Raw genomic sequence first — 6,987 nt, 5'->3', positions numbered from 1 at the left:
GCTGTGCACAAATTCTTTGCATCCCTGTTATTGATTTTTTTCTCCTTTGGACAGATAATCCATCCTCCTGAAAGGTGTGGCATATGAAGAAGCTGATTAAACAACCTGATCATTACACAGGTACACCTTGTGCTGGGGACAGTAAAAGGCCACTCTAAAATGTGCAGTTTTGTCACACAACACAATGCCACAGATGTGTCAAGTTATGAGGGAGCTTGCAGGTGGCATGCTGATTGCAGGAATGTCCACCAGAGCTGTTACCAGATAATGTAATGTTAATTTCTCTACCATAAGCCGCCTCCAATGTAATTTTAGAGAATTTGGCAGTACGTCCAACCGGCCTCACAACCGCAGACGATGTTGGGGACACTACGCCACCGCAAAATCTACAGGGAGAGCTCAAAAATTCAAACCCATTGGGTGCTGCCATAGAGTTACATTAGCAGTGCCCATCCAACAAGGTCATTGGCCACAGATAAAATGACGTCAAATCACGTTGTATGTACCATAGCTTTGATTGGACTGATCATGTCAACATCATACTTTCAAAATCTTAGCTAGCAAACTAGACAAGCAGTCATCATCATGAATCAAGTCGACAATCTACTGGCAAATCCTTTTCAAACCTGGTCATATGAAGAGAAATGATGAACAGTGTCACGAGAATTTTCAATCCCAATGATAATAACTGTCAATCAATTACTTTGACCAATCCCCGAGGTTTGTAAGACCATGGGTATAATAATAATTAGGCAAAGAGTCAGCTTATGCAAAAGATTAGTACCGTTTATTCCGAAAATTTTCTAACATCAAAAATGCAAACCCAGTCTTTATAACACGCACAAACAAGTTCAAATCTTAAGCTACGCCTTGCTTAGACAGTCTGTGTTTTTCCACTACATAGATACATTGTTTAATCTGCAACATGTTTCATAATTTTCTGTAAGCCTAACAGTTTCTCCCCTCCACGGGTGGAGACAGAATGTCCTGTAAAGAACACAGTAGTCCATCTTGTCTGTCGATAGCTCCTCTTATCATTTGTTTCACACTTGCACCCTGCTTACGTACTAAAAAGGAACAAAAGGTCCTTGTTCTAATTCTGACTAAAACTACACACATCATCAGATTATAGTTTTATRATTCTAATCAATTTCATACAATTATATGGTTTCAGAGTGGAATTATTTAATCATTATCTTTCAACATATAAATTATTTTAGCAAACAGAAATTATAGATATAACATATTGGCCATTGGACATAAACATTTCACAACAAGTTGGAAATCGCAAATTCAACAATGAGTGGTTTGGAAGGAATCAGTGGCTAACTGCAAACGTTGCAAAGCAATCACTAGCCTGCTATTCAATGGAGCGCGTGTGTGGTCCAAGTCAGGGTTTAAGGGTATTTTTTCCAAGCTTAAAAGGATAAACATTCAACACCATGGGCCAGAAAATGTTGAATACATTGGCCATGCTGTCAATCCAGCATGACTTCATGATTCAACCTTGTTTTTTTCCTGAGTTCCCAATTGTCTTGAAAGCACCATAAATCCAGAGAATGCCAGACTTTGATGACAAAGTTTGATGACAACATTTTCCCACATGAAGGACCGCTGCGCCACCTTCCTGTTCAAGTGAGCACAGCACAACAAGGTGAGTCCAAAAATGTATTGTATGCTGCTACATAAATAATGTGATATGCCAGGGAGGTATGTATACTGTAGCTAAGAAAGTAATATTAAGTGTATGTTGTGTAGTAAGCTGTTAGTAGCTCATGTGCCTCACCCTAATCATTTGGTCCCTTTCCCCCTCATAACTTAGCCTACTGTTCTGACGTGGTGGTGCACATATAGCCTATAGCCTGTTTTGGAGAAATGTAATCATTTAATATTGTAAGAGCTTTCATCGTCTGCTTATATGCCCCCTTTATTTATCCTACGGTTCTGGCTTGGTGTACAGGGAGAATACTGTAAGAATGGCCCATGCTCTGAATTCTGTCGCTGTACATTTCATCCCTCCTAGCTCGCTCATTAATGTCTTAATCAAAATAACAGATTGCCTCTTATCCGCTCAACATCCCGTTTGCTATCATTTGTACATCTCAATTGTCAGTAGAAACCACATTTGTTTAAGAAAGTCAGCCATATCAGCTATGTTTTTTTTAAAGGCAGTAAATTAGGCTGAATGAACTGTTTCATTGCAAGACAAGGCTCCGCCGATAGCCAGGTGTAGCAATGGTAAAGATTCACTCCATGGTGTTGAAAAGAACGCTCTGCTGTTGGGACAGCTTTATGTAGGCCCTAACAGTTTGCGGGCAATGTTTGTCACCGTTATAGTGCAATTAATGTATTGTTTGGTGTTGTGTTGTGTAGTGGCTTTGCTGTCATGCATCTAAAAACAGTTTTGTTGAGTTTGCCCCACCAAGATTTACATGCTAAATTTGCCACTGCATGGCCTGCATACTCACCAGACATGTCACCCATTGAGCATGTTTGGATGTTCTGGATTGACGTGTACGACAGTGTGTTCCAGTTCCCGCCAATATCCAGCATCTTCGCGCAGCCATCATAGAAACGGGAAGTAGGGGTACTGCAGCATCTCACGAAAAATCTGAATTAAAAAAAWATATATATTTTTATATATATATATATTTATATATATATACACAGTATATACAGCGGCAAGAAAAAGTATGTGAACACTTTGGAATTACCTGGATTTCTGCATAAATTGGTCATCAAATTTGATCTGACCTTCATCTAAGTCACAGCAATAGACAAACATAGTGTGCTTAAACACAAAGTATTGTATTTTTCTTGTCTATAGTGAATACATCATTTAAACATTCATAGTGTAGGTTGGAAAAAGTATGTGAACCCCTAGGCTAATGATTTCTCCAAAAGCTAATTGGAGTTAGGAGTCAGCTAACCTGTCCAATCAATGAGACGAGATTGGAGATGTTGGTTAGAGCCTATAAAAAACACTCACAAATGTTGAGTTTGTATTCACAAGAAGCATTGCCTGATGTGAACCATGCCTCGAACAAAAAAGATCTCAGAATACCTAAGATTAAGAATTGTTGACTTGCATAAAGCTGGAAATGTTTACAAAAGTATCTCTAAAAGCCTTGACGTTCGTCAGTCCACGGAAAGACAAATTGTCTATAAATGGAAAAAGTTCAGTACTGTTGCTACTCTCCCTAGGAGTGGCCGTCCTGCAAAGATGACTGCAAGAGCACAGCGCAGAATGCTCAATGAGGTTAAGAAGAATCCTAGAGTGTCAGCTAAAGACTTACAGAAATCTCTGGAAGATGCTAACAACTCTGTTGACGAGTCTACAATATGTAAAACACTAAACAAGAATGGTGTTCATGGAGGACACCACGGAAGAAGCAACTGCTGTCCAAAAAAAACATTGCTGCACATCTGAAGTTTGCAAAAGTGCACCTGGATGTTCCACAGCACTACTGGGAAAATATTCTCTGGACAGATGAAACTACAGTTTAGTTGTTTGGAAGAAACTAGAGGTCGACCGATTATGATTTTTCAACGCCGATACCGATACCGATTATTGGAGGACCAAAAAAAGCCGATACCGATTAATCGGACGATTTTTTACATTTATTTGTAATAATGACAATTACAACAATACTGAATTAACACTTATTTTAACTTAATATAATACATCAATAAAATCTATTTAGCCTCAAATAAATAATGAAACATGTTCAATTTGGTTTAAATAATGCAAAAACAAAGTGTTGGAGAAGAAAGTAAAAGTGCAATATGTGCCATGTAAGAAAGCTAACGTTTAAGTTCCTTNCATGAGAACATATGAAAGCTGGTGGTTCCTTTTAACATGAGTCTTCAATATTCCCAGGTAAGAAGTTTTAGGTTGTAGTTATTATGGGAATTATAGGACTATTTCTCTCTATACGATTTGTATTTCATATACCTTTGACTATTGGATGTTCTTATAGGCACTTTAGTATTGCCAGTGTAACAGTATAGCTTCCATCCCTCTCCTCGCCGCTACCTGGGCTCGAACCAGGAACGCATCGACAACACCCACCCTCGAAGCAGCGTTACCCATGCAGAGCAAGGGGAACAACTACTCCAAGTCTCAGAGCGAGTGACGTTTGAAACGCTATTGGCGCACACCCCGCTAACTAGCTAGCAATTTCACATCGGTTACACCAGCCTAATCTCGGGAGTTGATAGGCTTGAATTCCTAAACAGCAGAGCTGCTGGCAAAATGCACRTTTGAATGAATGCTTACGATCCTGCTGGTGCCCACCATCGCTCAGTCAGGCTGCTCTATCAAATCATAGACTTAATTATAACATAATAACACACAGAAATACGAGCCTTTAATATGGTCATTAATATGGTCGAATCCGGAAACTATCATCTCGAAAACAAAACATTTATTCTTTCAGTGAAATACGGAAACGTTCCGTATTTTATCTAACGGGTGGCATCCATCAGTCTAAATATTCCTGTTGCATTGCACAACCTTCAATGTTATGTCATAATTACGTAAAAGTCTGGCAAATTAGTTCGCAATGAGCCAGGCGGCCCAAACTGTTGCATATACCCTGACTCTGCGTGCAATGAACGCAAGAGAAGTGACACAATTTCACCTGGTTAATATTGCCTGCTAACCTGGATTTCTTTTAGCTAAATATGCAGGTTTAAAAATATATACTTCTGTGTATTGATTTTAAGAAAGTCATTGATGTTTATGGTTAGGTACACGTTGGAGCAACGACAGTCCTTTTTCGTGAATGCGCACTGCATCGATTATATGCAACGCAGGACACGCTAGATAAACTAGTAATATCATCAACCATGTGTAGTTATAACTAGTGATTATGATTGATTGATTGTTTTTTATAAGATAAGTTTAATGCTAGCTAGCAACTTACCTTGGCTTCTTACTGCATTCCCTTAACAGACGGGCTCCTCGTGAGGCAGGTGGTTAGAGCGTTGGACTAGTTAACCGTAAGGTTGCAAGATTGAATCCCTGAGCTGACAAGTTAAAAATCTGTCGTTCTGCCCCTGAACAAGGCAGTTAACCCACCGTTCCTAGGCCGTCATTAATTAGGGCCGATTTCAAGTTTTCATAACAATCGGAAATCGGTAATTTTGGACACCGATAAAAAAATATATATAATGTTTAACTAGGCAAGTCAGTTAAGAACACATTCTTATTTTCAATCGGCCACTCCGATTAATCGGTCGACCTCTAGAAGGAACACTCAACACTATGTGTGGAGAAAAAAGGCACAGCACACCAACATCAAAACCTCATGGTGGAGGGAGCATCGTGGTTTGGGGCTGCTTTGCTGCCTCAAGGCCTGGACAGCTTGATGTCATCAACGGAAAAATGAATTCCCAAGTTTATCAAGACATTTTGCAGGAGAATGTAAGGCTATCTGTCCGCCAATTGAAGCAACAGGACAACGACCTGCACCGGGGCCTCCCACTCCTCTTTCTATTCTGGTTACAGCCAGTTTGCGCTGTTCTGTGAAGGGAGCAGTACACTGCGTTGTATGAGATCTCAGTTTCTTGGCAATTTCTTGCATGGAATAGCCTTCATTTCTCAGAACAAGAATAGACTGACGAGTTTCAGAAGAAAGCTCTTTGTTTCTGGCCATTTTGAGCCTGTAATCGAACACACAAATGCTGATGATCTAGATACTCACCTAGTCTAAAGAAGGCCAGTTTTATTGCTTCTTTATTAATCAGAACAACAGTTTTCAGCTGTGCTAACATAATTTCAAAGGGTTTTCTAATGACCAATTAGCCTTTTAAAATGATAAACTAGTTTAGCTAACACAACGTTCAATTGGAACACAGGTGTGATGGTTGCTGATAATGGGCCTATGTACACCTATGTAGATATTCCATAAAAAATCTGCAATTTCCAGCTACAATAGTCATTTACAACATTAACAATGTCTACACTGTATTTCTGATCAATTTGATGTTATTTTAATGGACAATTTATTTTGCTTTTCTTTCAAAAACAAGGACATTTCTAAGTGACCCCAAACTTTTGAACGGCAGTGTAGCTTACATTGCCCATGAAAGGAAGTTGGGCTAGCGAGCAAGTATTTTAGCCAGGTAGCCTAGGATAACAAAATATAAAACCTGTACTGTATGACAGAGTTAAAGACTGTTTCGTCAACATGAAAGAGAGGAAGATGGTATTGGCGTTTCCCTACAAGTAGGGTGAGTCAACATGCTTTTTCTATTTGCAAGAACGCACACACACACACAGAAATCAGAACCATGGACAACCACATCATATTTAAATTACGTTGATTGGACTGAATTGTTTAGTTGTCACTGTATTAGACTAAGAAAGCATATGTGATTTGATGATGTTGAAATGTTGAAGTCGAATAGTGCTGGAATGGTGGCTCCTGTTTTCTTTGTGACTTCCGGTAACTCTCCATGGTTCTGAATCAATAGTTGTTTAGTAGTCTGAAAATGTCAGAAACATTAACTTGCTTGACCATGCTGTAGGTCATGTAACTGTTTGTTACATGCAATAATATGCTTTGTGGACTTCACCCGACAGAGGTTGCTCTCCGGTTTTGTGATGAAACAAAGGTGTTGTTGAATTTATTCTGCCACTGTCTTCTTATTGTCTCGGCCTCATGTGAAATATATAAATTAGGGCGTAATGAATTCATTTCAATTGACTGATTTCCTTATATGAACTGTAAAATCTTTGAAATTGTTGCATGTTGCGTTTATATTTTTGTTCAGTGTATATTAGATGACATTGGCAGGGAATGTGGCATATTATCTTCATACGAACAGTCTGTGCATATTATACATGTAATAGGGTTATCAACCATGTTTTAAACATGTTGAACTAGGCCTACTTGAAATCATTTTAGAATTATTTTTTTTAAAGAAAGAACAAATCTTTTTCAACTTATTATTTTTTTCTACCATGTTATTGACTTGTTT

Source organism: Salvelinus sp. IW2-2015, linkage group LG20 (assembly GCF_002910315.2).
Source record: "Salvelinus sp. IW2-2015 linkage group LG20, ASM291031v2, whole genome shotgun sequence".
Lineage (NCBI taxonomy): Eukaryota > Metazoa > Chordata > Actinopteri > Salmoniformes > Salmonidae > Salvelinus > Salvelinus sp. IW2-2015.
The sequence above is the reverse complement of the archived record's forward strand: the minus strand, read 5'-3'. Positions refer to the sequence as shown.